Below are 9,137 nucleotides of genomic sequence, written 5' to 3'. Positions count from 1 at the left end.
GGTGTCTGTTTGGGTAGTTGCTAGTGAATAGATGTGTTTCAGAAGAAAATGTAAGAAACAATTGTCCCTACTCTTTCTTTGTACCTCTTTATACCCCATCCAGGCTCATGCCTCTTTGCTCTTGTGAGCAGATTGGCCAAGGCAAGGGTGTGGTTCTGAGGGTGATGCCTGATGATGACACCCTTACCTTTACTTAGCAGTGTGGCACTGCCGTAAGAGTGTGATTACAGACCCTCATTCTCCCTCTACTTATTTCCTGGTTTCATTTTTTTTCAGGAATTCCTGTCAGAAAAGTCTCCATAGGTAGGTTTATTTGTGGATTTTTTTTTTTTTTAGAGTCACAACCTGATGGGTCTCATAGAGATTTCCTCTCAAATTCTGTTATTATACCATTGAGGAAACTGAGGCCCAGGAATTGAAAAAGGCTTGCCCATGTGGGTCAGATTTAGAGCATTTGGATGGAGCTACTTCTGTGTTCCTAGAATAATTACAAGATATTTGAAAGGACAGAATGAATGAAGCATCTGCCACATAGAAATATTTCTTCCTTATTATTTGGATTAAATCTTCTTGGTAAGAAAATAAATATTCATTCATTCTTTTCTTTATTTGACCATTTAAACAAATACATGGTCACTGAAATTGAATAAATATAAACAAATGATTCATTATGCAATAGTACTATATTAGGTTCCAGGGATCCAGAAATGGAAGCCTAGAGACCTCTCATTATAATAGGAAATATAAACAAGTAAAAGTTAATTGCAACTACAAGTTGTGAGTAACACTTTAATTTCAAAGCAGTGGTTTCAATGGGGAAACTATAGGGGCTCATTTTAGTGTTTCTGCCTGGATTGCTCTATGAAAGTGCTTGAGGGGGGTGGTGAAGTAAAGCACATAGTGTGGCTTTTCTAGCCATAAGTCTTTGTAAACTCAAGGTAGAATTTGCTGCAAACAACTGAGTAGTTCCTGATTGTTAAAGTTATCCACCTGGGGTATTTCTGTTGAATGCATGAAGTAATCTTCTGGGAAGTTTGCTCTCTCTCAGGTATATAGAATTCTGATGTTGGGATTGGTTAGTTTGGTCACTCTGCCAGGCTCAAAAGGAGCCTTCCCAGAAGCAATAGAAATCTGTCACTACAGGCTAAGAGACATGAGAGACACACATTGCAGAGAGAGATAAGTGAGAGACATGCATTGCTGAGAGAGAGTCAAGAGATACACACTGCTCAGAGAGACACCGAGAGACACACACTGCTGGGAGAAAGACTGAGAGAGACTGTTGGCTAAGAGACAGCAGGTTGAGAGAGACTGAGTGTGTTCCTGAACTTGAATTATAACCTGTTGCTTCCCTAATAAACCCCATAATCTGTGAGCTCTATGTGGCCACTGCAGTGAATTATTGAACCCAGCAGAGAGGTGATGGGTGCTGCAGGAGGAAGGGTTGGTGCCAGTGTTGGTGAAAGGGAGGCATGTCTGACCTTGCAGGAATAGGCCTTGGGCTACTGATGGTGATTCTGTTTTCCTCTTGTGGGGTTAGAAGAGTTCAGAAGATGTGGCTTCCCTGCCTCTTTGGCAAGGGGACAGAGAAGTTTCTTTATGACTTAAGAGGAGGGGGTGTTTGTTGTTATGTGCCATTGAGTTAAGACAGACTCATAGGGACAATTCCTTGGGTTTCCCAGGTGGTATCACTATGGAAGTAGATTGCCAAGTCTTCCTTCCATGGAGTGGCTGGTGGATTTGAACCTCCAGCCTTCTGGTTAGCAGTCAAGTACCTTAGGCACTATGCTACCAAAGCTCCTAAGAAGAGGGGTAGGGAAGTAGAAAGGCATCCCAACCTTTACTCAGATCATATATTTTCCTAGGTTACTAAGAAATTTGTTTTTATAATCATTCCTTGATTCAAATTTATTACCCACAGTCCACATCTACCCATTTTCTCTATGTATTTGTGTTTTCAAACTCTCTTCTATTGAAATTTCCTGTTCTACCTTTAAATATTTCCCAATACAGCCACCAGTTTTCATTTTCATTTAATAAATTTATAAACATCTCGAACTAGGAAATTATTCTGAAGTGTAGAGTTCTACTCCTTGCTATTAAAAGCTCTAATGAAAAAAACAAAAGCAGCAGCATTTCTTAACTCAGTATAGGATGTCACAGTTCCCTAAGGGCCTAGTTTGTTGTTTTCTCCATATTTCATTATCTTTACTTCCTGAATTTTCCTTCTTGCCTGAATTCCCAGTCCCTTTCATAAAAAGGGGAGCTGTGGTGGTAGTTCAAACCCACCACCCACTCCTCGGAAGGAAGATGGGGCAATCTACTTCTGTAGTGACGCTGCCTTGGAAACCCAAGGAGGGGTCGCTATGGGTCGAATCAACTCCACTGCAGTGAATTTCAGAAAAGAAAAGGTTGTACTTCTTTTAGTTATCTTGTTTCACCATGCTCAGAATTATCTCCTGATTCAGGTATGGTTTCCTGGATCCAATGTCTAGAATTACCTTTCTCTCTCCTTTATTCTCACTGGTAAATATTTAACTGATATTTTCCATCCTCCTATTTCTAACATTCTGAAACAGTGACTACAAAAATATTGTTTATGATAATAAGAAAGGATTTTCTGATTATTATGTTGTTGTTATGTGCCATGGAGTCGGACCCAACTCATAGTGACCCTTCTTTGGGTTTCTGAGGTGGTACCACTACAGAAGTAGATTGTCCAACCTTCCTTCCGAGGAGTGGCTGGTGGGTTTGAACTGCCAGCCTTCTAGTTAGCTGTCAAGTGCCTTAGGCACTAAGCTACCAGAGCTCCTATAAATTCACAAATTTCCCCCTTCCATTACTCTATCTCCTAAAATACTATCTCCATGTCTGACTACAAAAAATAGATTCCTCATTCTGTTGAACTGTCCCAACCCTCATCAATGTCACTCTGATTATGCTCAGATGTTTTGAAAATGAGTTGATTACTGTTTTGATTCCTGGGAGCTGGGTCAGTGGTATATGCCTATAAAAGATCAGAATGATAAAAGGGATAAAATTTAAGTATTTTTTAAATATATTCATTATTCTCTAAAACTTTGAGGCAATGAAGATTAAATCATCAATTTATCCTGGGAACAGCTTTCACATCGTGAATTTTGGAAAGGAAGTATTTCAATTTTGTTTATTTTTTTTTGCCGTAATACAAAAAAAAAAAAAAAAAATCATGGGCTAATTTTTTTTTTTTCAATTGTGCTTTAAGTGAAAGTTTACAGAGCAAATTCACTTTCCATACAGCAGCTCACTTACACTTTGTCTCATGACTGCAATTTCCCACAATGCAACAGCTCCCCATAGTTACCTCTTCCCTGTGTCCTTCCCTCCTATGCACTCCTGCCCCCCCAGCTGTCTCCCTGTGGATACACAGCCCTTCTATTCTCCCATGATTGATCTCTCCAAGGAGTGTATCTACCTAATGTACCTAAAGACATATGCCTGTCTTTAGTTTGGCTCAAAGCCATAGGGTTCAATTCCAGACATGAAGGGTAGCTAGGGGCCATAGTCTCAGGGGTTACACCAGGCTCTATCAGACAAAATAACCTGGTCCCTTTATTATTATTATTATTATTTATGGTTTTGAGTTTTGTTCCACATTGTTCTCCCACTCTGCCCAGGATCTCCTACATAGATCCCCCTCCAAGTGGTTGACAGTGGTAGCTGGGCAACATCTAGTTCTGGTCTCATAGTCATATAGGTTGATGATTGCATTGTGTATCAGTCACTTGGACTAATTGTTTCCATGTGTCTTTGGTTTTCTTTATTCTTCTTTGCTCTGGACAAGGAGAGACCTATCATTGCCTCTAGATGGCTGCTTGCAAGCTTTTGAGATCTCAGTTGCTCCTCACCAAAGTAGGATGTGGAACAATGTTTTTGTGTAGTATGTTATGCCAGTTAAGCTTGATGTCCCCTGTAACTATTGTCCAGAGCCCACAGGCCCAATTACTCACTTCCTCTAGGTAGCTGGCTGTGGTCAAGAAGTGACTAAAACCTTGTCTCTTTACAAAGTATTTCAAATGTTTTAAATGAGAAAAAAAAAAAAAAATTGATCTGACCTTTAGAATTTTAATTTCATTTATTAAATTAAAACATATGTTAGGATTGTCATTACATCACATTCAGAATGTATTTAAGATCAAATTCCACACCCCTGATATCACACATGTGTCCTGGAAGAAGTGTAGCTGGAATGCTCCTCAGAAGTGAGAATGGCCAGACTTCATCTCACTTACTCTGTTTGTGATGTGAGAAGAGACCATTCCCTGGGGAAGGATATCATGCTTGGTAAAGTGGAGGGTCAGTGAATAAATGGAAGACCCTCAATGAGATGGATTGACACAGTAGCTGCAACAATGGGATAGGTATAGCAGGGATTGTGAGGATGGTGCATGGCTGGGAGTGTTTCTTTCTGTTGTACATAGGGTCACTATGAGTTGGAGCTGACTCAATGGCACCTAATAACAACAATGATATCAAAGATCAGCCCTATTCATATAAAAGAAGGAGGCCTTCTTGGTAAGTTTGGATATCTACTTTGCAGAAACTCAGTGTCATAAAAAAATCTACAGGCTTTAATATATAATAACATAAAACCCTTTTGTATTTCCCTGACAGGAGTCAAATTGTCAAGGCTACAGCCTTTGTGAACACGATTACCTGAAAGTAGTACTGTCTTAATACTTCCTCTATTTCTTATACTCAGGGATGGGTCCATAAATCCTGCTATTTTGCCTTCTTCTTAACACCTTTCTCTGCCATGAATGACCTGAAGAACCACTTTTTTTGTGTGCTGACAATTGGTGCAACTGCCTTCTTCCTGTCTTCATGACAGGGATTACTGCACTCAGTGTTATGTGGACTACTGAAGAATGAAATAGGCTTTTCCTTCTATTACCCATCACTCTGCAGGGACAAGTTTGTAAATTATAATTATAAATGAAAGCTCAGGCATACCAGATAAAATAAGTTACAGAAATGAATAAATATTGATAATTGTGATTATATTAAGAACCTCCTGCCCAAATCCAGGTCAGCATTCAACGATTTCTAAAGGTTTCATAGCCCCACTGCCATATTCACAATTGTGACCTTACTTCTGCCTGTGCAGAGTCCCACAGTCCACATGCTCTACTTAGAACTCAGCCACCCTGACTTCCTCGACTACATGCACAGATGCACACACACATATGCAAGTGTACACACACTTACACACAGATCACAAGTCCCCAAGAATTAGAAGTTTTTCTTTCAGTCCAGTCTGCCAAAGTTCATGAATTCTTATTATTATATAGCAAAATGAGCCTATTCTGAGCATAATTAACAGAATGAACATTAAATTGCCTCAGGAGAATCATGACACTTACTCATTTGGCTCTGTCATTGGTTTCACATATGACATTCAATTAGAATTCTTATGTGCATGCTCTATTGTTCAGTCTTAAATTTCACAAATGGAATGTTTCAACAATCTAGTCTGTATTTGCCTGTATCAAGCACAGTTCTGTTACTTTCTATAATGCCTTGTCACACATACATGATGTCTTTGTAATCTCAGTTAAGCATCTTCAATCATCCATCAATCAATATACTATCAAAACTCAAACCACCTCACACTAAAATAAACAAACAAAAACTTCTTTAAGAATATGATAGTTTAACTTTTTTAAAAAGTCATATTTCTCTCCAAAATTCGATGACGTCAATAGAGACATAACTTTGCTGAGGTATATATTTAATTATTAGCAAACAGAAGAGTAGATGTTTCAGCCTATGACTTCTAAATTAATTTTTCTTTATAGGGATACAGTTTTTATTTAGAAAGATTTTTTGTTTGCCTTACTAAAAAGGCATGACGTTAATTTATAGAACAAAAGAAGTGGCAGTCTTCCATAATGTTAAATTTCAAACTTTAGTGGCAGAATCTTGGCTTCAGTCTGGGCACCTCTTACAAATGTGTAAAGCATTAATTTATTATGTTCAAATCCCCCACATCAAATTAAATTATTTAAAAATATGTATGGATCTAATATACACTATTATTTTTGCTTCTTTCTCTCATACACACAAAATACATACATATCATCATCATAATCATCATAAAATAATAAATCATTTTATTGAAAAGCAAAACAAGAAGAAATGTTAAAAATGATGGAGAAGAAGGGTTCGGAAACATTTCTTTAGGCAGTATTGGGAAGTTTATGGAATGTGGGGTCAAGAGAAGTCACAGTAATATGTGAGGATTGAAGTGTCCTTGAAATGAGAAAAAAAAAAAAAAAAAAAAAAAACCAGAAGCAAGTATTATTTTTGGAGGTGTTACAGGGCCAAAAAGAGAAGAAGGATGATTCCTTAGAATAGGAAGACTTGATAGGGTATGAATTGTGGGATAAAATGTACAGGCAACAGAAGTAGGATGTAAGGAAATAAAACAGTGTATTGAATCATCATGACTCCTCTAATTGAACCTATTATTTTTTGAGTAATTGTTGGAAATAAATCTGAAAGTTAGACTTGAGGCTATGTCTTAAGTTTGAGGCCCAGGAAATCCCTGTAGTGACAGTATTCTGTCTGCCGGTCAAACCTCCCCAATCTCTATGCCTTAGGAGTAGAGTTGTTCCCATTAGTAGCTGTGTATGGTCCCCTTCATTTTCCAATTTCCCTCGAACTCTTTTGTCTTATAAGGAGCTCTGCTGGTGTAGTGGGTAAGGCATTTGACCACTAACCAAATAATGGTTTGACCCACCAACTTCTTCATGAAAGAAAGATGGTGTTATTGTCTTCTGTAAAGATTTACAGCCTTGGAAACCTAATGAGGGTCATTATGGCACTGAGTTTGGGTTTTTTGGAGGTTATTTTCCTATGAGAGTCAAGACCTCCATATTCATAGATCCTTTGGGACCTTACCACATTTGAGAGTGAATGAGAACTAAAACAAATGAAATGAATCTGAAAGTTGAGCTGAAAGTTTCTTATTAGGCAGAAGCTATACCTTTGAGAGTGGACAGTATTTCCCCAAATTCAGAGACAGCATCTAGGAAAACAAGGGCTTCTAGTGGATACCAGGAACCAGACTAAGATCTCAAAGGTACTTGTGAGCCAGGGAAGCAGCCACACCAGCCATCACCTTCTGATAGGCAGCCTGTGCCAGTAGAGTGAATGCCTGGCCAAGATGGCAGGCCATCACACACAATACATTGCCCAGGAGCTGTGGGGAAAAGGCAGATGCATAGACATTGTTAATAGAGCAATCCAGATTGGCTTCTGAGATCTGGGATGATACCCATTCATGTTGCACACACTAGCCCTGTCTGACAGACCAAATTTATTCCCACCAAATTAAAAATTAAGTAAATAAATAAGCAAGTATATTAACTAACTAATTAATTAACTAGGGCTATAAAGGTATGTTTCTTAGTAATTTGTTTTCCTATCTCCTTCTGATCGTTCCTCCTCAGATATCAAATTTTCTCTCCATTTACTCTGTTGTTACAATATTCAGATAATTTTTCAGTTTTGAAATGATTCACAGATTCTAGAAAACACCATGATCCTCCCCTCATTGACTCATTCATTTTTCACTTTCCTAAGGAAAATCAGTAAGATATGCTCAAGTGCAGAAGTAGCAAATGAGATAGGATATGCATAAACTGGGTTCTGTTTAGGGTAAAGACAATTTTGAAAAAAAAAAAAAAAAAATCAGAGAGAAAGAGCCAGGCTAAAGGAAGTGTAAAGAAAGATTATGAAAAAGGAAACATATTAAAAGAAAATATAATATAAAATTGTATAACTTTAAAAAGGCTGTAGGAGCTCTAGTAGTGTAGTGCATAAGGCACTTGACTGCTAACCAGAAGGCTGGCGGTTCAAACCCACTAACTATTCCTTGGAAGGAAGGTTGTGCAATCTACTTCCGTAGTGATACTGCGTTGGAAACCCAAGGAGGGGTCGCTATGAGTTGGGTCTGACTCTACAGCACATAACAACAACAACAATATGATGAAATCAGCTAAGTAAAAAGGGAAATGGAAGAAATACAAATAAGTGAAAGACCAACAGTCAAAGACTACAAGTGAAAAGAAAAAAAGTAGAGCATATCCCAGACTTAACTTAATCTGTAGTTCTCAGGATCCATGTGCAGCTTGTCACAGTGAAGTTCACACAGTTGGGCAAAGGTTCCCTTAAGTTTGCCCAGGTGCTTCAGGCCATCACTAAAGGAGTTCAGCACTTTATTGCCATGGGCCTTCACCTTAGCATTGTCCATGACAGCAGAAGGAGAGGAAAGGTCCCCAAAGTAGTCAAAGAATCTGTAAGTCCATCGGTAGACGACCAGTAGCCTGAGGGGTGAAAGCAACACAGGGAACACAGGGAGTCAGTGCCTGTCAGAAGCCTGGAAGACTGCTCTGTCTGTACATACTCAGCCCCAATCACTCCTTCTCAAGCCTGCCTTACAACCTAGAGACCTACCTGCCCGGAGCCTCACAGCCAGCTTCATCCATGTTCATCTTACATCTTGCCCCATAGGGAGTTAACAGGAGCCTTCTCATCACCAGTCAGGTGCACCACGGTGTCGGTTTGGCTAGTTGCTAGTGAATAGGTGTGTTTCAGAAGAAAAATGAGAAACAACTCTCCCTCTCCTTTCTTTATGCCCAGGTGTAGAAGACGCCTCCTGATATTACCAACATCTGTATTGGAACACGATGTCCTGTTTGAGTTCTGAGCTCTTCTAACACCTGTGTAACCAAGTTCCTGCAGGTAATTACTTGTTGAAGTAAGTTGTTTCTGTTGTGAAGGAAGGTTGGGCAATCTACTTCCATAGTGATACCATCTTGGAAACCCAAGGAAGGGTTGCTATGAGTCGGGTTCCCCTCAATGGCAGTGAGTTTGGTTTTGGTTTGGTTTTCCTGGATGAAACCTTAGTAGCTAATAAACCAATTTGTGAGACTATGTCTTATTTGCCTTTGAACTCATAATGTAACAGATAATATTCAGTCTACTTTCTGACTGGCAGGAAGAATAGATGTCAGAGGCAAAGAGTCAATAACCGCATAGAGCCAAAAGAAGAAATCAGTGGATCGGGAAATACTAAGATACCATTTACCCAT

The 9,137-nt window shown here is 39.0% G+C and overlaps 1 pseudogene; it reads right to left on the bottom strand.

Annotated features, from left to right (window-relative positions):
- Positions 1-7,117: 7,117 nt before the first annotated feature.
- Positions 7,118-9,137, bottom strand: LOC103210134 (annotated as a pseudogene).

This window comes from Orycteropus afer, unplaced genomic scaffold, assembly GCF_000298275.1.
Source record: "Orycteropus afer afer isolate SDZICR_OR568_19922 unplaced genomic scaffold, OryAfe1.0 scaffold00014, whole genome shotgun sequence".
Taxonomy (NCBI): Eukaryota; Metazoa; Chordata; class Mammalia; order Tubulidentata; family Orycteropodidae; genus Orycteropus; species Orycteropus afer.
Note: the sequence above shows the minus strand (reverse complement) of the source record. Positions and strands in the feature narration are given on the sequence as shown.